We start from the raw sequence: 24,211 nt of genomic DNA, 5'->3' as shown, positions 1-24,211 counted from the left end.
AGGCGGATCATGCTTAACAAACCTAACTGTCTTCTATGATAAAGTAACCTGATCAGTTGATGTGGCGTGAGCAGTGGATATTGTCTTCCTGGACTTTTCCACGGCTTTTGACACAGTTCCTCACAGCCTTCTCCTGGAGTAACTGACAAGCTAAGGCTTGGACAAGTGGTCTTGGTTGTGGGTGAGGAACTGGTTGACAGGCAATACCCAGAGAGTGGTGGCAATTAGTTTTTTCTCAAACTAACAACCAGGGTCCCCAAAGGATCAATATTGGGCCTGATGCTGTTCAACATTTTCATAAGTGACCTGGATGTTTGGATCATGAGCACCCTGATGAAGTTTGCAGATGACACCAAGTTGAGTGGGCAGGTTGACAATGTAGAGGGAAGAGGAAGACCTGGACAGGCTGCAAGAGTGGGCTAGCAGAAACCTTATGAAGTTCAATGGAGATAAGTGTAAGGTCTTGCACTTGGGAATACATAATCCTGGAGTGCAGCTCAGATTGGGTTCCACCTGGATGGAGAGCAGCTCTGTGGAGAAGGACTGTGGGGTCTTGGTGGACAGCAGGCTCAAAATAAGTGAACAGTGTGTGGCAGAAGCAAAGAAGGCCAACTGAATGTTGGGGTGCATTGAGAAGGGCATCATTAGCAGAGATAAAGAAGCTGTTATCCCATTTTACTCAGCACCTGTCAGACCGCACCTGGAGTACTGTGTTCAGTTTTGGTCCCCACTATACAAAATGGTGCAGACAGGCTGGGGACTGTCCAGGGAAGCAGCACTAAAACAATCAGAGGACTAGGAAACGTATTGCATAAAGTAAGGCTGAGAGAACTAGGTTTACTCAGCCTTGAGGGGAGAAGGCTTAAGGAAGACTTTATTACCCTCTACCAGTACATGAAGGGTGTCTACCAAGAGGATGGAGACTCCCTTTTTACAAGGAATCACATGGAATAGACAAAGGGTAATGGGTAAAAGTTGTGCCTGGGGAGATACTGATTGGATTCCAGAAGAAAATTTTTCACCATGAGAACAGCTAAACATTAGAATAATCTCCCCAGGGATGTGGTGGAATCTGCTATGCTGGGTACTTTTAAGGCTCAGCTTGACAGGATGTTGAACCATCTTGTTTAAACTATATGTCACCTAAAAGGTTGGACCAGCTGATCCTAGAGGCCTCTTCCAACCTGGCATTCTATGATTCTATGGTTCTGTGGACAGTGCCTTCATTTTGCCTGATGGTGTCTTGATGTCTGCACCTGAAGAAACTGCTGCAGAGTCTAGGACTTTGCTCCTGGCTTCTCCCCTATTCTCTCTCTTTTTTTTTTTTTTTTTTCTCTTGAATGTATTTACACCCCCCTGGTGCGATTAACCTTGAATCTTCCCTTTCTCTGCATTCTTCACAAGCTCATTTTCTTTTGCTACCCTTTTCGTTTGCATAGTTCTTCAGGCATTGTTTCATGAAGGAATTTCTCTTCTAATCCTTATATGCTGCGTGTCCCACTCATAATTCAAAGTGGTCAAAAGACAGGTCTCTTCAGGAGAAAGGCCAAAGTCACACTTAGTCACTCTTGCAAGCAGATACACACAAAGATTTAATGATAGTTTTAGAAGTCTCAAGAGGTTAATAGCAATCAGCTCTATTTACGTAGGCATGTAAAAAAAAAGTCATACATTGTGAGCGTGTGTCTGTGTGTTGAAACAGAAAGGGAAAGAAGAAGTAAAGCCTTTGCAAAGGACTAAAACTAATCCCTTTGTCCTAAAGAGTCACAGAGAAATATCAAGGCAGCCACCACAGCCTACAAGTTCCAGTAACTTGGCAGTGTAAACCCAACGTTGCCAAAGAGACAACCTTTAAAAAGAAACTGTAGCTCTCTCTAGCAGAATGCACCATCCGAGCCCTGTCATATTGCAGTAGGTCATGAATGGAACATATTGTAGGTTCATTTCTCTGATAAAGAGTAAGTAATTTCCTCTGCATCTGGATCAAAGTGATCTTTCAGCAGCTGCCACAAAATCCTCACTTGGTGGTGGTAACTGGGAATATTTCCCCATTGCTGAGCAACACTTCTAGCAGACTCATGCAACATGCTTTTCCAAACAACTACAGATAACCAATTTATAAAAAAACAAGTAAACCCTAGTCAGTATAAAAAAAGAAAGGCAATGCTTTTCCCAACACTGATGACAGTATCCTCTATGTGCATTTTCTCACTCTTTTTTTTTTCTCAGCAATTCTCTGACATTTTTAAATTGTCTTTAGTGTCAAACCTTCATTCCAAATAGATCAATCCAAACTGAGCATGATGTAAGAATCAATATAGCTTGGTAAGAATTAAACCCATTTCTCTCTTGAGTCTTTGAAGGCTCTTAAAGTGCCAAATAGTTTTCCCATTAACTGTACTGTAGCCAACCTACTAAATAGCTAGAAGATGCTTCTTAATTTTTTAAAGCATTGCTCTGAATTAGTGCAAGATGAATCATTAAAGAATATTGGCTGCTAAGGAAACCTGACAAACTATGTACACAAACATGACACAGGGATCTGTGAGATATCTTTATCCAAGGAATTTGTGATCCTCCACTTCTGGCACTGTATGCTCCAAGACCTGACAGATGAGAGGCCTTTCTGTGGCAGAAAATGATCACTGTGAGTAGAATAAAATGACCTTCTAAATCATGACAGAAGCAAATCTTTAAACAGTGAAACAGAATTTCTCAAGCTTTTTCTGAAATTCTTTGCCTGCTGCCTTAGGGCTTGCACAATCCTTGTCAGTATTGGTAACTGCAGAAATATTTGTGTCAAGCACATCACCTACTGAGTTGGCAGCATTGTTTGCTGAGATGCTTTTCTGGGGATTTCCCTCTGAATGTATGGCAGTTTATTATAAGCCATGAAGAGAACACATCAACTCCTCATTGTGATTTTGGGAGAGAGTTGGATAAGAAATCCTAAGAGGAGACAACAGAATTCGGTCTTTGTGAAAAGTTGATCAGAAGTTATGTGACAGTATTTAAAGACTATGTTTGAGGAAAGAAAAAACACTAGGAAAACCTAGTGCTGGAACCAAATTTTGAACTGAAGTTAATTGAGAAATTGAGCAGGAGAATTCAAAGAAATTAGTGAATATTTTTATTTAAAAAAATAACCATTAACAAGCCATAATCAGAACACAATCCAAATGGGAAATGGAAGCTTTTCCTCCACCATGCACACCTCTTTGTTCAGAAATGAAATAATTTAATACTTTTTTTGTCTGTTTCTTTCCAGGCATGATATTGAGCATATCCAGCATAATCTCTGCAGGCTGTTGCAGGGTTCTCCATTTCTCTAATAAGAGGCATCTTAGTGAACAATTTTCCCTGCATGAAACTTTCCACCAACTCAAATTCAATTAATAATGAAATTGTACAAGTTGTTTGAAAGGCAAGTCCTCACATAGGTGCAACTCACCTGTTGTTCCGTCTCCTCACTTGAAGGTTGATACTGACCTTGCAATTCCAGCATGTGTGGGCATACATGATAATAAACCTCTAATAAAGACTGTAAGTACCGCTTTGACAGAGAGCAAAGTTGGTTTGTACTGGGAGGGAGATGAGAGGAGAAATAGCTTAGGAAATTATTTTACTCCCAGTCCATTAGTAAAAGGTCTAGATAATCTACTAAATGAGCACTATTTGGGCCACTGAAATGCCTTTAATTACAGCTCTCATAATTGGAGTTACTGCAATAATAAAAGGGCAAAAGCATTATCTGGTTTGCTTGAAAAAATAAGAGCTCTATTAAAATTTAATTTATAATAGAAGGTTTTATTCTGATAAGGAATTTTTTTTTCAAGCTGATTTTATGCATTGGTGATACACTTTCAGTAAGGGAATGTCTCTTCCCAAGGCTAATGTGGCTGTGATGGGAGTGGGGAAGGTATTACTTTGCTTAGTCTGGATATGGGCAGCTGTACATTATGATCTGGCTCAGTCTATTATTTTGCATTCAGGATGGTTAGTCTGGTACTACTTGAACTGGTTTTGTGCAGTATGTAGCACTTGGCTAGGTGCTTTAGCAAATTCAGGATAGACTAGTACATTCAAGTCACTTCCACAAAATGCTCCCCTGAGTTGGAGAGAGAGACTGCTTTCACATCTGACCAACTGAAGGAATTTCCAGTCTCACTCTACAGTTTCTGGCCCTCTGTTGGAGTTTATTTTGCTGAAAGACATCAATGTTAAATTAAAAGAAGCAGCAAGGAAAATCCCTTGTCTCTGAAATGCATTTGAAGCTAGCTAAATGCATACGTGAAGGAAGGGAAAGTAGAGCTGGTCAGGAAGTTTGTGATAAAAAGACTTCTTCAAAAGGAAACTATTGTAGTCAAGGGAAAGTATTTCCAATCTCTGTGCACTACTTTTTACTTAAAAGTGTATATATTCAATTACCCAGTCCTAAAGCAAAAAAACTGATTAATACATTGGCAATGTAAAAGTGAAAAAAAAAAGCGTAAGTTGTGTAAATTTCCTGAAAATACTGAAGACTGTCAAAACATAACTTTTGACCAAGTCACACCCTTTTCTCCCGTTGAGATGCATACAAACAGAGAGTCTGTTTATAGGTAATTTCAGAATCCTGAAACATTTGCACTAAAAGTCTCTATACTATATGTTTCTTTAGTCTTTGGTCTGAAGAAGAGCACTGTAAGGCTAAAGATGATTCAGCTTCAGTGTTGTACCTGGGAAATCCCCTCCTACCTCAGCCACACAAAAGAAATACCTGCTGGTTAAATACTGGCTTGAACCACTCAGTCAGCAGTGATCAGTATTTAAAACATGGCAATAGATATGGTTTCGAACCACAGAGAAGGCAGAAAAACTTTGCTCAAAGTGCAACTATATCTCATTGAATATAACAATGTATTTAATAGAATGCCTGATCACAAAATGGAGCTCTTAAGAAAGTTTTATTGCAAAGAGAGATCTAAATAAAGGCAAAAGACCTGAAAGAATAATAGAGCAGAAGGTAAAAAATTAATTTTGTCACAAACTTAGTCAGAAACTGTGAATTTTACCTTCAGTTTGAGAAAATTTTGTTCAAATGAAAAATTTCTAGATGCCAGACCAGCAAATGTAAGACATCTTAATCTTGTATCTGATTCTACACTGCCAGCTTTGAATAGAAGACTGGAGACTTTAGTTAAGAATTGTGATGCAAACCCAATATTTTTAGGCAAATAAGCGTATAACATGCTGGGCTAGAATGCATCAAAAGCTTTAAGTCTCTTTTGCCATAACCATCACTATAGACGTACGTACTGAAAAACCAGGAAGAGCTGACAGTAGTGCCTAAACTTATTTGAATGCATAAAAGAATCTAATTCTGTTGTATTATTCAGGCCTACTCAAATCCAAAATTTCAGCACCTGTGTTGAGTCCAATAACAATCAACAGAGGAGCTTGCAAGAAGATTCTTTACACAGACCTCTTTAAACTAAACTGCCTTCCACATCTGGTTGATGCAGTTACGGTGATGTATTTCAAAAGTAATACTTGATCACAAATTTCCTATGTAAATCTGGCAAACTGCTGGGGGTTTTGTGTACCTTTATTTCCCATTTGTGTAATGGTAACAGGTCTTTTCTTTTGTTTAAGAAGGGAATATGTCCTGGGAATATGCAAGTTTAAGGATGAAATGTGCAGGAACTCTAGCAGAAAAGATTGTGCCAACAAAACAAAAATCAAGAAAATCTGAAACTACTCACAGCTCCCCAAATGACTAGCTCTTAATATTCGGGCAAGGTCTGGGAGTCATGAGCCATGCACTGCATTTTCTAATTTGTGCTTTTCTGAGGCTAGGAGAATGAATTTCATGGTTGGCAGGTGCCCATTCAGACAGCTTAGGCTGCTCAGCCAGAGTCCCTGGGTAGGGAAATATTTAATAAAAACACGTCAGTGATATAAGCGACATAATCACAGAGGGCAAAGGGTGGTCAAACATCATCAAGTCACATCAATACTTAAATATCAGGAAAGGAATTTTAGGAAGTGCTCATTTGCTGCAGCAGAAGTAATAATGTCAAGCAGAGCTTTCCCAGGAATGCTTTTTTTGATCAAGACTGAATTATCTATCTGGTGATAGCAACAGCTTCTTTGGAGAGGGAGTGTGGTGATAGGATGAGGGAGAACGGTCTTAAGCTGAAAGACAGGAGATTTAGATAGATATTAGGAAGAAATTTTTACTGTGAGAGTGGTGAGGCACTGGCACAGGTTGCCGAAAGAAGTCATGGATTCCCCATCCCTGGGGATGTATTGTAGGCCAGGCTGGATGAGGTTTTGAGCAAACTGACTTAGTGGAAGCCGTCCCTGCCCATGGCAAGGTGGTTGGAACTAGATGATCTTTAATGTCCCTTCCAACCCAAACCATTCTATGCTTCTATGATTCCTTGAAATACTGTCTACAGTGAAGATTGTACAAAGGAGATAACTGGATCACAATCAGTCTGGCCATTTTCAGTGTGTCAGGTTTTGCTACACTGGTCTGTTCACCTCGAAGCTTTGTGACTGTCCCGTGTCTTGGCCCAATGCACTGCTTCTGTTTTATCTCCCCTCTGCTGATGGTTCTCAACTTACCTGTCCTGTAAACACTCTTGCATTTATCCTTCTTCCTTCCTCCATCCTCGGTTGTTCTTGGCTGTTGTGACTTTTTCTCCATTAATCTTCTGAAAAACAGCCCATGAAGGACGTCAATGGTGTATGCAGCTGTTTTATTTTTATTAAATATGAAGACTAATTTGACAGGTGCACATTTTCACCAGTTGTGTTAGTAAATCATTCCTATCCCACTCGCCTCCTTTGTCACTTAGCTTCGGTATTTTACTTTGTCATCTCCACTTGCTGCCATCCTATCTGCTTAGGCTGTAAACTCTTCAGAAAAAAAATCTTGTTTTTCTATATAGCAAGAGGCTTATTAAGTGCAAGGTTCTGTAATATAATGAAGATTTTTCTCAAGTCTCTGCTAACACAATGGTGTTTTCAAAGCATTTCCAAACAGACAGGCAGGCACATAAATGCCTGGCAGAAATTGGTGCTCTCAGCAAGCAGGTCAGAGACTGAAAAGGCCCAAAAGACTAGCCATTTTGATGCTTTTGAGAACAGCTAGCATGAAATTGGTTCCATTCTCTTGTAAAGGATTAAAAAAAAGCATCTAACAGCAGCCAAACTCTGCTCCCATAGAAGTCAAACCTTTGCCATTCACATTAGTGCAAACAATTGGACAAATGCCACACTCTTTCCAAAGTCCTGACCCACACACCTGGTTTACATTCAACATATGCACGCATGTATCTTAATGACTGCACTTCAGCTAGCATTACTATAAAAATCAAATAAACCTGCAGAAGAAACCAATATTTTTCACTTATTTTTTTATGAAGCTTATTTATTAGCTGTGCAGTCTTGTAAGTAATGCAGTATTTTCCAGTGTGAAGTAAAATAAAAAAAAAAAACACCATAAATATAAATGAAACATAAAACAAATGAAACAAACAAAACTCCATTTTTAGCTACTGCTAAAATCAGAATACTAACTCTATACTTAAGGGCATTAGAATTGCAGTAGTACTGTGTGAGCTAATTAAAGTCACCTTTATATTTGTTTTGCAGTCCTTCCCTCTGGCATTTCAAGGACCATATAGATGCTTCTGAGACAGGTGTTGGAAGGTGTATGGCCACATGGCTAAACCTGCTCAGTGCTAGCAAATAAATGACCATGAGCTTGGTAATTGTACATGTTGATCTAGTAGGAAAACAATGTCTTAGACAACAACAGTCCTCGTATTTGCAGAGCAGGCAGCTTTTGCATTAGTGGTAGGCAGAAAATGCCCCGGGGAAGTAAAGGCAATAGTGGCATTGACTGCAGCAGACAGACAGGATGTGTCCTTATTGTGGATGTTAACTGTCTGTTTCTTTCTTTCCGATGTTATTCTTACTCTTAAATTGCTCTTACTGTTGAAATGAAGTACAACAGGTACTGCAGAGTTCTTCATATTCATTACTTTTTGGGAGGCAACAAAGAAATAGGAGGACTTACACAAGCCAAGCTATTATACCCCAAATTGCAGCCCAAGGAAGAAATTTCTGCTTAGCTGAGACATTGTTTAAGGGGCATTGCTGCATATTGAAATACGGACAACCAAGGCAAAAGAGTGAGAGAGATTTGGGTGACTAAGTTTTAAACAAGGTGGGGAAGTGGAGCAAGACGATTCCACCTCAGGTGGTACTGGCATCCTGTAGTCAAACAAGATTTGCCAAATTGAAAAGGTCTGCCTTCCCAAAAGCATCCTAAATTGTAGGCCACCTTAAAAGATATTTCAAGCTAGATAGATACCAAAATATTTTTGAAAATGTGAGCTCTCAGCACGAGAGGGCAGAAGCAGGCAGGTGGGACACGAAGCTGGTGCTCTGGCATTTGGTAGGTAGTTAGATATCCCACCACCACGGCATAGGAAGACTACTTCTGACCATGAAAAAAGCTCAAACTAATAAACAAAACATCCTCCTCAGCTCTCTCATATGTCAGCTCTGCAGGACAGGGTTGTTCTTTTCATTCCAGCAAGTGCCAATATCTAAAAAGTTGCTTTGTGACTATTTTCCCTTTCCTTTGACTAAGCTTTCCAGTAGTTGTTGTCCAACACTGCATTTTGAATCTCCTGTGAAGGTGCAGACATCGCACTCTGACAGTATCTTCTCGGAGAACATGACATACTCTCCTTTCTAACAGTGAGAAAAGGACCTCTTGTGTAAAAGGTTTTCCCAGAATTAAACCTTGACTTACCCAGCAGGACAAATATGATTGCCAGAAGATATCTAGAGTTCAATCTAAGAAACAACGCCAGCTCAGCTCCTTACCTGCTCAGCAAGAGCCACAGCAGGAAGTCTACAGAGGCTTTTAGTGAAGCCTTAATGAGACATTTTTAATGTAACCTGCTATATTTCTTAGTAGTGCAAGTAAATGTGATAGTACAGAGCCATGGGGTACTACACTCCTGTTAGCTTGCTATGTCAGTTCAAACTTGCCAACTATTTCCAGGACATGAGTGAAGCTCTTCTGCCAGGAATTAACCACAGCATCAAGGACTATGTTTTAGTGGAAAAGGCTCACTATAAAATACCATCCCCGGCCTCATCCAGAAAAAGAGGAAAATTGCAGTGAGCTTTCTGTTGCTTCATTAGCTCATTTTTCCCCATGCAGGCATCAATCAGTCTATAGATAAGATAAGTCTATAGATAAGATAAGTCTATAGATAAGAATCAAGATTCTATGAAATATAGAAATGTTAAAAAAGACATATGACCAAGTTGTAGTACCTAAATTTCAAAATTATTTTAAGATCTGTTTGGTTTTTTTTTTTCTGGTGAAGGAGGAGGTTGCTTGCTTTCTCTCCAGTGACAGCATGCCACAGCGATACCATCCTCCCTGGCAGAGCTGGCAGGATTTGCTAGACAGCACACTGCAGTTCCAGGTGCTACTAGCCCTGCAGGTGAGCTGCTCTCTGCCTCTTACACTCCTGCCCTACCCCTTGCTGTTGGCTGCCCTTCACACTCTGTTCTCCTTCCCCTGCTAGACAATCTGGCCAACTATTTCACTTGTCTCTTTGTCGTCTTGGCTTTTTCTTTCAAAAACATCTATTAAAACTAACAAAACCATATGCAAAATAAATGTTTTAGGCCTGCTCAGTGTCTGCTTTGAAGTACCTCTCTTCCTCTCAATTGAGATGTCCAAAAAAACTTCTCATCTTACTGCATTCCCCTCTCCCCAGTGTAGCCCTTCATCCCTGGGCTTACAAAAGGCATTGCTTTCAAATATGCTTTTTTACATGATTTCTAATCTAGCCAAAAGGGAGCAATCCTGCCTTGACTCACAGTTCCATGGAGATTAATGGACTCTTGGCCTCATTAGTTTTATCTTCAAACCTCTCCCTAGTCTTTCCATTCCTTTTGTCCTAGCCTTCCTACTATCTGATTTCCACTCCAGACAGGTCAGTCTTATTTTTAGAATATCATTATTTTGCATTGTAACAAAGTAGTTTTCACTTTCAAAAGTATCCATGGGCAGTCTGAAGAACTACAGACCATTGCAGTCTCTGAAAATTATACTGCCCGTGGAGTATAGTACTTCACAGCTTATAGCCACACGTGGCTGTGCATGAGAAGAAAAATGGGAGCAAGGGGACAATGGCCATGAACATGCAATTGCCAGAAGTTTAATGAGGCACAGAGTTAAAAGGCAGTTTGTTTTTATCCTGTTTTCCTCTTTATTATAATGCCCTTTGATTGCTTCACTTCCTGGAAGTCTTAAGACTGACTGGTATCCCAGGGAAACACATCAGTGTGACAAAACTTGGCTAGCTAAAATTGGAAAACTTTCCTTCAGATTCTCCAAAGTAGTTCCAAGTCTGCTGGGGAATAAGTAGCCAAGGAGAGTTTCACAGCTGTTCTTACTAGTGAAATAGTAGAGGTGAACTAGAAATCCAAAATATATTAAAAAGATGAAAAGAGACTTAATTTTAGGAATTGTTAATTTTTAATTAATATGGAGATCATAAGGCATTTTCTGAGAGGCTAATAATTAAGCTGCATGCATGGTCATCACCTATAAAAACTACCAGCACCACCTTGGTTTTTTCCAGTTTCCCCCAAATTAGGAACCTACAGACACTTTAACCTCTGGATGATTGGGATTACCCAAACGCAATATTCATGCTAGACTCGGATGAAGAGACATCACACAAAACGTACATGCAGGCTTGCAGACCTGGGCATTATCAGTCTATGAAACTGAGTACAGAGTAATTTTTTTTTCATCAATAACCCTTTATATTATTGCAGATTTCAAAGCTCCCAAATGCTAAAGGAATGTAAAACTAACATCAGAATTTATTGCCTTACATGTGGAGACAGAGTCTCACAATCTGCTTCTGGGGTACCTTTTTCATCATCAGTTAGGGGATTTCTCTTCTTCAGATTTGGAAAATGGAAGTTTAATAACCTGGCTGGCCTTAAACAGAATATATAGCTCAAGCTTTAACAATGTATTAAAAAAGTCTCCCAAAGTTTTCAAAAACTTTAGTAGTTTTTTTATTAAAACATATTTTTCAACATTTGTACATATCACAGCCACAAAAAGATTGGGCCAGGTACTTTTTCCTTTAATGTTCCCTCTTTTGCTTTCCTGATACTGACAGATCTTCACTGCCCACCTCTCAACCGCCCTGCAGTTTTAAAATGTTACTGTTCCTCCCTCGTGCTTCTTTTAACGGCTCCATCACCAAAACTGTCCTCAGAAAACCCAAGAGCACTTCCCAGCCACCCAGTTGCAGAACCCTGCTCCTTATCTCCCACTAGGTCTTTGGCACTGAGCTGCCAAGCTTTGGCCTCAGACTCTGCTGGGGGAACATCATCCTCTGGGACAGGGTGGTACCACACACCTGTGGAAATTCACCTTTCCCATTGCTGCATATGCTTTAGCAACATGCAGCTTCCCTGGGCTCTAGGCAAGATCAAAACCTGTCCTCTGGGAAATAGATGCGTTTGTCAGCTGATTGTCAAAGACCACTGCACATTACCTTCAGAGTTTTAATAAGTTGTCTGCTACAAGGGTACAATCCATTCCCAGTTAGTCAACCAGTGGCAAATATTCTGCCTAGAAAGTTCCTTTCCCAGTGAACTCGTGCTAAAAATTCCAGTAAACTCAAGTTCCTCCCTGAAATTTGGAGCGTCCTCTTTCTGACCTGAGAAAAACTGAATTTCCCAGGGAATATCAAAAGTATATGAAACAACCTGAAAACACAACTAAAAAGATGAAATATTATGAGAAATGCATGCCTTTTACACATTTCTCTAACCCAGTTTCAACCCCTCACTTATTTAACTTTATTATGCTTACCATGTATTTGAACTGCAAAGGATACACAGCTCTTTTTGATCTTCTTATTTGTACGCCATTTGTGCCAAAATCATAGAGAGTTGGGGATTTTTAACTTCTGACACAGGTCAGTTTCTCAGTTGTTTTGAGTGGCAAAATTTTCATTTGTTTCTATCATTTGGGCTTTAACATAAAAGAATCACGTTAATTCCAGGTGGATTTAATTTGGTTTATGCCTTTCAGTCTGAGACTCTGGCTTTTTTAATTCTTGTTTAAGCAGCACTCAGATTTCCTGTTTCACTGTGAAGTCCTGTACTGCAGTTTAATAATTTGTTGTAAACTGACCTTTGCCTTTTTTTTTTGAGAATCCTATGTGGAATTGCCTAGTTAGCTAGACTTTGTTCAGTGTGTTTCTGAATTAGGAAGATGCAGATGTCAACAAATGGGTTAGTCAGTCTCAGACTGTTCCATACAACATTACATCAGGAGTAGGATGTCTCTTCTGAATAGTGTGTTGGTTTGGATGCTCTCCAAGACAACAGAAGGACCAGCATCATACCACTTTATACCGTGTTATATTGCAATACCATGGCTTTGCTAGTGTGAGTTTCTCTATGATGGCAGATAATTTGCCTAAAGTATAGCTTTCTCATCAATACTTATCAAATTTGAAGTAATCCATTGTCTGGATACCTCAGGTTTGATATTTAAAATAGTTGAGGATGTCAAATTCTGAGTCACTTGCTTAGGTGAACCTACTCTGAACAAATACGGTACCACACAACAGTAAAACATTCCAAGGACTGATTTTCTAAGTGTCTCAAATTTGGTACCTGAAATAAATGGAAATTGGTGACTCCGTGCAGTGCCTTATCTATATGTCTGTGAAACAGGAGGGATTGCATCCAAGGCATGGGACTGCTGCTTCAGGAAAAAGGGGAAAGGGACCATTTGGGCATTTGCATGGATAGCCATAATGCAGAGAGAGCAGTGAACTGTTTTCTTAATCTTAATAACAAGCAACAAAATAGTACAAACAGCAAAGAAGCTATTTAGTAGACTACACTAGGACTCTGCGCTAGGTCCCTTAGAAAGACAGGACTTTTTGGCATGATCTACTAAAGCACCAACAGTTTTCAAGGTGAGAAGGAAAGATCAGTCTCGACAGAGGGCAATTGTTTTTTGTCACTAGAGTTCAGAAGGGAAAGTTCTTGCTCTCAGCTGACAATTTAAGCTGAACTAGAATCATAACACCAGAAAGACTGCACAGATCTGCTTTTATAGTTACTATGTTTTGATATTTGGGGAGAGAGTATTAATGTGCCGTGGTATACAGGAGCCCTTTCCAATTTATCCACCTGACTTCTCACATCTTTTACTCCCATCTGAACTCTCCTAAAACTCTTAACCAAAGTTCACAGGAGATACTGATTCACAGGCAAACCTTATATATGGCAAGACAAGGTTATCACGCCTGATAAATCTAGGCCCTCTCCAACACTTCAGAACCTCTCGGAAGACAGAGACTGGAATTGGGAACATTCTTAGTTGTTTTCAAGCAAATTCTTATATCTACATACATTCATAACCCTATATATATACAGTTACATAAATTTATACATATGTATTATGTTTACACATACATATGTGTATTTGTACATTTTAACTCAGTAGATTCTAGGAAGTCCACAACTACTACCCAGTTCATTTTGTAACTAAAAACCCAGCATTGAAAAATGAAAATATAAAATTAGTGCTTCCCATTTCTAATCCAAATGAAAAAAAAAAAAAAGCCTCCCTTTTAGGTTGCAAAACTGAATAATTCATTTTCAAAACAAAAAACGTTTCAAGTGTCTTTCAAAATGTTCATGGAAAAGACATCATATTTCATTCTTGCCCCAGCTTGCTGTCTTGCTCAATACGACAAAAGTAATCAGCAAAAGAACAGGAATAAAATGATGCCTCCTCCGGCATCATCACTGTGAGCCATCTGCGATGCATTTTTAAGTACTTTGCCCTAACATCAGTATTAAGTGGCTGCAAGAAGCATCTTTCAGGAAGCACTCAGCATCCCAGGTCTTTATTAGAAGATTGGACTGTGTTCTGCAAAATACCACTCTAACAGCCTCTTGTTGTGGTGAATTAGTCAATGGCTATGCATTCTAAAAAAGGGTCATTGACGAGCGTGTTTTTTACAATGGTACTGACTGTGGCCTTCAGTTATGTTTAGCCTGTGAACATGTTAGATTGACTACCTGAGGGTTTAAAAATTTTAGCTGTAAGGGATATATTTAACTGAAAGAAAAAATGAGGAACCAAAGAAGTCAAAGAATCCCTCTTGCTTGCCTACTTGGCTCTGATAAACCTTCAGAAAGGGAATAAGGCATACAGGACTATTTCCTTCGCTCCTATGTTCAATGCATAACCTCCTTGAGCCTCCACTGCACGGTTCCTCACGAGTCACACGGTGGGCCCCAAATTAGGGGTGCTCTTAATGGCATTATCTGTGTAACAAAGTTAGGCCGGTACTAAAAAAAACATAGTGTAAAAATGCCTCACAAATGATAAAACTCTCCACAGCAGAAAAATATAAATAATGGGAAAATACACCAATTCAGATCAAAATTCTGATAATGCCATGTCAACAAGAAAAGTAATAGAAAACTTCAATACAGGCAATAACTTTTGGAGAAAGCAAGTTCTCTATGCATCCCATCATGCTTTATCATGCACAGCTACCCCACTCCAGTCAATATCATTAAAGGTGAGACACTTTTGGAGGGGGGCAGTTTAAGGCATTTCTGATGTGTTGAGTGCAGAGAAGCACATTTGTTTCTCTGTGCAACACTCTGTTCTGCCTCTATGTCATCTTTTACTTTTCTTATGCTTTTTTTTCCTTCACATTTTTTCATTTATTCCCCCTTCCATCCTCTGTTTTTGAGCTCATTCTTGGTTGAATTACAAATAAATGATAAATCCTATTCAGTGTTTTTATAAAAAGGTTCCATTTTGTGTTATGAAGTGCTGAGCCCATTGTAGCTGAAGGCTCTTTTCAGATCTAAATGGTGAATTTCTTCCAATTTGACCTGCTGTCTATGTGTCCTTTCATAGCATGAAATTAGAGCAGAAGTGACATCAAGATTCACTGTGGAATGTAGAAAAGATCATAACCTTACAAAGTGAGTTTCTTTCAGTTTCCCTTGACTATGTGTGATCTGGGAAATACTTCTTCCTTCACATGAGTACTGTGCATAAGTTCTCATCTCATGCAAAAAAACATATCCCAGTAACAAATGAGAACTTGTCCTCTCCTCCTCAAAGCAAACGATGAAACTCTAGCTAATATTGACAGCAATAGCAGGAGAATAAGATTTTGACAGTTAGACATGTGGATGTTTATAGATCGAAACAAAATACATGGTCACATTGAGAAGCACATAAAGAACATTATAAAGCTCTAACTTATTACAACTGAGTTGCTGAGTCTATTTGCATAGACATCATATGTGTTTCATAAGCACATGCAAGTGTTAATGAAGTGGGATGTTTGATCCTGGGAAGATGTCTCTCTAAGACACAAGTAGTTTATTTCCTTTCTTTCCAAATTCACCTCCTTTCTCAGAAGAAAAAAAAAAAGAAAAAGAGGAGGCTTTAGTTCAGAAGGATAATCTGCTCATGCTATAATCTATCCCTTTAGTACATCATCTGCCCTCTGAGCATAAGGGAGTTTTCAATTTCTCTTGGCTCTAGCACATCTGTTTTCTAAGGTAGCCGCTACTGCTTAAGGAACATGCTCTTTATTTATTTAAAATTTACTTGTTTAGTCTTTAAAAATCTCATGCTCAGAAGAGGTTGAGTGATATAGTTTCTTCTTTGGTTATGTTTGATTGTCTTGGAGCAAAATCTCTGTCCTCCATACAATACAAAAAATAGCATTTAAATACTGAATAAGGGTTATTCTTAAAAGTGTATCAAAGCCTGGCAGAATTATTATGTGAAAGTGACCACAGAGCTGTTGATTTCTGCCCCCCCCCCCCCCCCACCCCCGGGGAAATAATTTCCCTGGAGATTCATCTTAACCTTCCAGCACCACAGAGATCATTCCCAAGTTATCTAAGGTTTCTGCAAACACTAAGCTTTGCCCCAAGATGACAGTGAGCTAGTTGACCATTCTCTGTTCCAGTCTAGAGCACAGGTGCAAACCCCCTGGAAAACCTACTTTCTTGGTCTAGAAATAAGGGAATCAGTCAATGTACAACAATCTTATTAGTTCTCTTGCCTTTGGTAATGAAGGTGTATTAGTCAGAGGCAGAAAGACAGACAACCTTGATAAAATATTTTGCTTTCAGTCAGGTTTACAATACCTAACTAACTGAATTGGGAATCTGTGGGTGAAAAAGCATTGTTGAGATTCTTATTTGCTCCCAGTTATTGCCACTGCTGGGAGTTGACAAAGCTGATAGGTTTAAGAAAATCTGTTTTCTATCTGCATAACTTTGTCTCAAGTGAGACAAAAAGTACAACACCAACATTAGTCTATGTTCAGTAACTGATGCGAAATTTGTGATTCAGGTTATTGTTTCTTGTTGTGCACAAATTCATTGGAGGATGGTGAGGGAAAGAGGCAAAAAAAAGGCAAAGAAGACAAAAAATAAAATTTGTCCCAAGCTTACTCTTGCTCTAGTGAACAGTAAAATCTCCAAATGTTTCCACTACTTGTGAGTAGCTTTCAGAGTAAAATCCGCCATGACATTTCATTTTCCATGTTCAAAGGTCACCATTGGCTGACTTACACAGGCTCTTCACAACTAACCATCTTTTGATACATGTTCTTAAGACTGATGAAATAAGTGTTTTGCAGAGAAGATAATGAACACTTAGCATAAACATAAATCTAGGTTCCCAGATAAAGTGAGATTGACTATATTTGTGTGTGTGAGAGACAGAAGAGCTTCCTCCACCTCAAGCTACTCACTGATCTACTTAATATTGATTCAAATGAATACATTCATCCATTGTTTTTGGATGCAGAGATGTTGACTGTCATTCAAAACCTCGTTAAGCCGCCAGCAGACATCTCCACTGCAAGGAACAAATAATGACATCAAGAAAATCTGATAACTTGTCAAAGAAAAAAATATGCAAGATATGCCATAACAGTGGCCTTTAGTTCTCTGTGAGGGATGCATGCTTCTTTTTCTTTGACACACACACGCCTTTGCACTCTAGAAGGGAAATGGCAACTAGTGGCAGAAGAAAACACCTGAAGAAAAAAATCAGATAAAGCAGACAAGACATGGTAGCATGAGCACATCTGTATTAATGTATGCATATTTTAGTCAGCTAGTAGTAAGCTCTGAAATCCGAAGACAGAGCTGACAATGCTGACGAACACATGAGTAATGCCTGCTGTCAAACAAGAAGTCATTGGAAAAGATGGTGGCAACCAGAGTCTCTTGGAACCAATTAACTGTGGGAGGTGGAAATGCAATGTAAAAAAGAAAATAATAACGGGCAATAGTTTCCACACCCAAATAAAAGCTTATCTCAAGTGCTCTGGCAATGAATATTACAGTGATATAATTTCCGATGTAAATTACTGTTTATCTAAAAATAAACCAAAATAAGTTCAAGATTTCACATCTGCTAGTAACTTTCACATGTATTCTATGTGCATGTGTATATAGATATAAATATGTCGATACGCATTACATGCATGCATTAATATGTGTATAACCCAAATACACATAAAATTGGGGTAGAAAAAAAGCCTCTTCTGAACTGCTGATATGCACAGGTGAAAGCACAAAGTTCTTGCAGCTTATAGTGAACAGAGTAAAACCAGAGGAGACAAAATAAGTTACAGATGAGGAAACTGGTATGCTTGCACACCACTTGTGTGATACGAGGCCCACACATCCATGGCTGAGGCCAGCATCAGTGTTTCAAAATGCATATACAAACCACCTCAAACAAAAACTCTGTACATGATGGTTGTGGCAGACAGTGAAACTAAACAAGTAACAGCATTGTTCTGTATAGGCTGAGCCAGTACAACCCTATTCCCAGTGTGGGAAAGGACTTAAGATCTTTGTAACTCTCTGATTAGGTTTCTAGTGGCTTAACTGATTTCATTGTTGAAGGAAAACAGCAGTGAGCATCTCATGTTGTTTTCATTCCTCGTGTTCTCTAATTAACTGATTGAGCTTCTTCAAGACAGTTTAACTGGCAAAGAGATTAATCCCACCTTCTGCGTATGCAAAGCTGGATGCCTGAGTACTTAATATCCTCTCCTTCCTCTTCTGAATGCCTCTGATAGTATTTTCATGAAATAATAGGCTAAATTACAATTACCATGAAATCAGATGTTGACTTGCTTTATTTGTGAAAATGTTTTTCTTGATTTGAAAAATATAGACAGATGAAGTTCCTTGAAGCAGAACTGGTCTCTAAGCCTACACATCAGTAAATTTGCTTGACTCACCCTAAGCAAGGTCTCTGTCTATCAGTTCACGAGCTCTTGAAAAGGTTATGAAGCAGCTGTTTGCAAAACAGGGAAGAGTCTCAATGCTGAGGTAACATCCTATTAGTCCAATTAACATAGCTGGGGAAAATCAGGCAAACTTGGGGCCCGATATCCTTCTTCTATAATACTGCTTTCATATTATAAAAATAATGGGTAGCATTCCTCCACAATCTGGCTTATTATAACTTCGTGGTTAAGCCATGCCTAAGCCATAACAGAAGTACAAATTGTCAAGACATACGGCTTTTCCTCAAAAGCATCACAGGAAGTATTTAGGGTTGTTCTAACCAAATCTTGTTATTGAAAATATACTCTAGAAATCATTATGCAAGTGTGACAGTGTACCACCCCCTCAGGGAGAATGTAGCAAAAGCTGGGGGAAACAATGGGAGAAATTAATAATCTTCAGGATGCAGGAACATGCAGAAAAGTGACAGTCAGTTATAGCATGGCCAAGCATCCATACATTGCTGATAAACAAAATCTATCTTGCTGGCCTCACCTAGCCTCAAAAACTCAGGCTAAGTAACTCCAAGCAGCCAAAGCAATGCCCATTGTTCCTTTCTTAGTGTTTTCCTTACAATGCTTAAGGGCTGGGAACCCAATGAATTTGAACCTAGCAATGACAACATCCATAAATGTATCTCAAATTACTTAATAACCAGTTTTTTACAACACTGGGAGATTTAACTGCAGCCTTTCCTTGAAGTGGGATGTCATATTTTTCTTGCAGAGACTCAAATACCATTTTTACAGAAGATTATTTGATTTCTTCCAATAAAGTTTATTTTCTGCTGCTTTACCTACTTGAACTATCTTTCCAGCGGCTAGACCACCATTCATGCTAGCACAAGACATGAAATGGGAGTGTCTGATGGAGGTGAGCAGGTGAGTTTGTTTCTTCAGAAAAGCCCCTTGAGCTCAGTAGGATTGTGCAAGTGCACTGTCACATTCCTCTTGGGCTTGCCGGAGCCTATATGGATGCACGCATTCAGACATCCACCCAAGAATAATAGCTCTGTGTCCACATTATTTTATTTAAATTGACAAATGGGAACCACTTGTGATTTGAAGGGCACTTCATTGCTCTTTTGGTTTTGTAGCTAGGCACCTAAATAAGAAAGGAATTTAAAAATCCAGCCTTGGCAAGGATGAGGATACTATTTCAGATTGCTCCTTGCTGCCAAAATGTACACTTGACTCATATTTGCCATGAAACAGTTAACATAATTGTAGGGCCTTGATCTAGTCTGAGGCTTTGATTTACAGGGCTTAGCTGAGCTGCATCATTTTCTCTTTTATACTAGAACCCCTAAAATGTGTTTCCTGTTGCACACTGTAACCTCTCTATGGCAAGTTATTAATAAAGGTGTTCAGTGTTTTAACCCTGAGTGACCAAATCCAATTTTATGCCCTGTACAGAATGTTCTTCTGAAATAATTCAAGGTAAATTGTTATTTACCCTGAGGCTGAGAAGCAACAAGAGAATTAGCATGCATGTCACTGTGCTGAAATCTCTACAAAAGTTGACAATTCTATTTGCAATTATAATTCCAGACTGTCCAGGGAGATGACAGACAGACAGGTGCAGGCTAGCCTGAGAGAGAAACTTCTCTAAGGCAGTACATGTAACACAAACAGAATGAAACTCCCCTCTTCCCTGGGAAGATTTTAAGGACATGCTTTAACAAATTGTTTGACATGAACCTGAGTATATTAAAGAAGAGAGGCAGCAGAAGGCAGGCAAAATATTAGCCTGTGCAACTTCTCCAAGTCTTCTGTTTGCCAAGGCAGCAATAGCCTCACTGTGCCCTCTGGAAAACTGGGGAACTGAACATTCACATTACAAAGCAATGAAAGGAGTGCTCTTTCTATAATAATTCAGGGAAAACACTGATGGTACTGGAATTCAGTAGCAAGGAACAGCTTTTGTAGCTGGCTAAACGCAGCAAAGAGGCTTGACAGAGGCCATTTTGGCAGAAAAACTAGATGTTATGTTCAGTGTATTCTGAACAAGTACTTGGCACACAAAACGAACTCAGTAGAATGTATTCAAGAAGCAACAAGCTGTGAAATGTGTATTTAGCTTAGTAGATTTGCAATAGTATCTTCGGTCAAAGAAAGGACCACCTAGTTTCTATGGGGTGTTTCCTCTCCTTGGAGATCTTACCTACTATAATTTGTCACAGACAGTTTATATGTTGTTCATATAGTTTAATTTTACATAATTGCCCATTGACAAAGGCAGGGCTGATTTTCTAGTAAAACATTTACATTACTCAGAAATTAACTAACTTTGTAGACCTTATCAAAAACTGCCACTGCAGAACATGAAATATTTCTGCTTAGTCATCTCTCTAGCATTGTTTTTTTACCTCTGAGAGAGTCAAGGTGATGACTCTTCTGGTTAAAGGAGTCTCAGCTGTCCCTAGCACTTAATCCCTGAAGATACGGGAGCCAAATAGAAGAAATGCTGGGAGCCATGTATAAGAAATTCTTTACACACTGACTGCTTGTAGTGAAACACACCTCTGAGGAAGAGACAATTACCGATCCCACTGCATTTCTCCAGCAAACTGATTTGTTTGGCTAACAGTAGCTAATGGAACAAATTCTACATAAGAGCTGATGTTAGCTCCAGGCTGTGGTTTACAAGAAAGCTGAATATAGCTTTATGCTGGTATGAGACTCTAGGAGCTCATACCCATACAATATGCAGCCTGTACAAGAGAATAACACTGGGGGCTGCAGTTTGGACCTTTTCTCAGCATAGAAGTATACAAGGATGCATTTTCCCCTGGACTAATCCTTAGTGCTTTTATTATCCATGTGGTTAGAATAACAAATGTATTTCACCACTTTTTTTAGTTCTCTTTTTAGAAAAGGCAGTGTCAGTTTGGAATTTGGTTTTTGTTTTTGTTTTTGTTTTTTTCTCCTGCAAAATATCTATCCAATATGTTCATGGTATAATTTTGAAAAAATTATACTATTAGACAATAAATAAAAGAAGCATTTCTTATTTAATGGCAACCTATTTAAAAAATAATCCTGGGAATTACATTTTTCATTCTCTGTGTGAGAAGGTGAAGTGTTTCTCTTCATGCTTTTCCTCAAATTCTCATATGCTATCACTAGGTGAATTTCTTCTAGAGCTATCTATTGATCCCATATGATTTGGAGCTACAAGAACTACCTACATCTCCACTTTAGGGGCAGATATTCTTTTTCAGGGTAATATATAACTCTTACTGATGAGCAAGAATGTTACATTTAAAATTTATTCTCATTGAAATTCAAATTTTGGTTGTAGTTTAACGAACTTGTGAAGAGTTGTGTTGTTTTAAATGACACCTTATTTCCAAGAGGTTTTAGGGTTTTTTATCAGTTGAGGAGGCAAAGTTATTTTATGAAATGTAAAATATCACACAGTTTCACAAGCTTGAATTGGATTGATTTCTAATTCTCTCTTCACACAGTGTTTTCTGCAGTTTGTTTTTACTCAACCCCATAATTGACTTCAGTCTTCTCCACCTCCCTAACAAAGCTTGGAAATGCTGGCATAAAATCTGATATTTAAAAAAATAAAACAAAACATGATTTGGATCCTTCACACTTGCTCACTAGTTTTTTGAAGTTTTTTTTGTGGACACCCTTCAAGTCCCAAGATATATCTGCGTCGCCAGTTGCTTTAGACATATGCCACAATTTATCCCTTTGCTGTGTGATCCTGATGTCTGACTTTAAGAAAAATAATTACTGTTAAAAAATGTGACACAATCATAAACTAATAATGACTGATTAAACACAAGCCTGAATTCTAATAAATTTCAAAGGACGGCCACTTATGTTTAATATGTAGAGACCTAGTAGTACCTAGCAATATGAATCAGAGGTCTGAATCTGCTTGCCATTCTTCATAACCCCAAATTTAACATTCATATCTCTTCTGGCTTTCTCTGATAAACCTCTGTCTCTTTAGTATGTAAATCAGGTCTGTTATAAACTTACTGACCTGCCCTGCTACTAAATGCTTAGTACACTTTATTATGTCCTTGCACAATATAAGTAGTTTACTCATTAGCTCTTTATTTAGGAGGCTGATTATGACAAGTAGACCCATACAGCAGTCAACACGAAGAACCAAAACAGGCACCATTAAAAATCAGTGTTGTTTGCAGATTTTGAATGACAGTACAAAAGAAAGCTAGCATTCAGGCAACACACACCATCTGATCACTTAAAATGCAATATGTTAAGTACAAGAGCAGAATCCAAAACGCATAAAATATTCAGCACAGTCCGTCTTCCCAGGAATTCTCTGGACCCCAGTATTATTGTCATGCCGTTTCATGAAATCAAGTTATTAATATTTTGCACTTGTGACAGTTTAAGTGACAACAGAAAGTTCAAAGGCAGTCCGCTAACAAAACCCCTATTCACTCAATTGAGCAGAAGTTCAGCTCCTTCTTTTGAAACAGCTCAAATACAGTATTCAACCAAAAAGCAAAAACAGACTTGACTACCTTAAACAGCTGATGCATTATTGAAAATTGTCATGTTAAAGTTCCACATAACTTGAGCTGCTGGCCAAACTCACCCGTGGTGCAATTCCTTTGACTTCAATGGAGTTGTGCTGGCAACCACCTCAGCTGTACTTGGCCCAGTGCCATTATTTATGCAAGGCTGTGCTGTGTGTCTTTACTTGATAAACGTCAGCACTGTAGAGCTCTGAAAAGTAAAGAAAAAAACATTCTTCAGTAATCACAACAAGACGAGAAAAGCAGGCACACAAACTGCAGCACAGCAGATAAACAAGGATTTTCAGCTGCGCTATACACAAGCACTTAGCTGAAGTCTTTTCTTGTATTTTAAAGAAAAATTTAAATGCTATAAATAGCACAAGCTTCTTTCTAGTAAATGGACTACAATTTGAATCTTTTATCTCTGCTTTATGTCATAATTTTTCAATTAAAAATAGAAGCAATGGACACAAATATTGACTAACTCCATTCGTAAAGCCTCTCCTGGCCCTGACTTTAGCATATTTCAGGGGGTGTAAGGCTTACAAATATACTGTTATGTATTTACCACTGGTACATTAGGTATGGAGTAAAGCAAAAATTTCAAGGTCTAGAGAAATATGATTATCAGTTTAAATTCAGGTAACGTGCCCACCAATTACTGTTACTAAGGGCTTTTGAAAGTCTTTAAATATAAACATGAAGACTGTAACTTACTATTTTACTGAAATGATGTAAATTATCTCCGGGTACTTGTAAGGCAGTACGAGGTACACTAAGCAACACCTACAAAGCAGACTGCAGCACCTGTCTCTTCAGAAGGTCACCAACATGAAAGGAATGCCCTGTCAGCAAACAGCCTGGCTAAGGAGCAGTAAACACAAGTTCTTCCAGTAACTACATAAAGTAAACATTTTTCAGTTTCTATACCTTATAGCTTTTTTAAAAACAAATCAGTCTGGTGTGTTTATATACACATTTGTATGTATATATATAAGATCAGTTTACCTTTTTCCTCCCATTTATTTGAACAACAGTAATTTATAATAACTAGATGTCAGCTGGAATCGATGCATGCATATTTACATGCCATTCTTTTGTCTACTTAAAGACAAGAGTTAACCTTGGACATTCGCATGTGTAATGAAACTGTCACAGTTCCTGACATGGTCAGCTGCTCATTGTGATAAATGAAAATGTGCAACGGCTGGGTTTTTTTAAATAAATTTTAAAAAGAAGCCTGAGGATCATATAAGGAGC

General features: G+C 38.6%; 1 long non-coding RNA gene across 1 annotated transcript in view; it reads right to left on the bottom strand.

The window, feature by feature from the left end:
• The window catches only part of LOC128850050 (uncharacterized), a 50,996-nt gene extending 27,814 nt beyond the window's left edge, over positions 1–23,182 (bottom strand). The window contains exons 1-2 of the long non-coding RNA XR_008447535.1: positions 23,029–23,182; positions 6,613–6,701 (exon numbers count right to left, since the gene is read on the bottom strand). This is a non-coding gene — a long non-coding RNA (uncharacterized LOC128850050). The remainder of the gene's footprint in view (positions 1–6,612; positions 6,702–23,028) is intronic.
• Between the last annotated feature and the right edge of the window lie 1,029 nt (positions 23,183–24,211).

The sequence above is a fragment of the Cuculus canorus genome, chromosome 1 (genome assembly GCF_017976375.1).
Source record: "Cuculus canorus isolate bCucCan1 chromosome 1, bCucCan1.pri, whole genome shotgun sequence".
NCBI classification, from domain to species: Eukaryota; Metazoa; Chordata; class Aves; order Cuculiformes; family Cuculidae; genus Cuculus; species Cuculus canorus.
The sequence above is the reverse complement of the archived record's forward strand: the minus strand, read 5'-3'. Positions and strand labels throughout refer to the sequence as shown.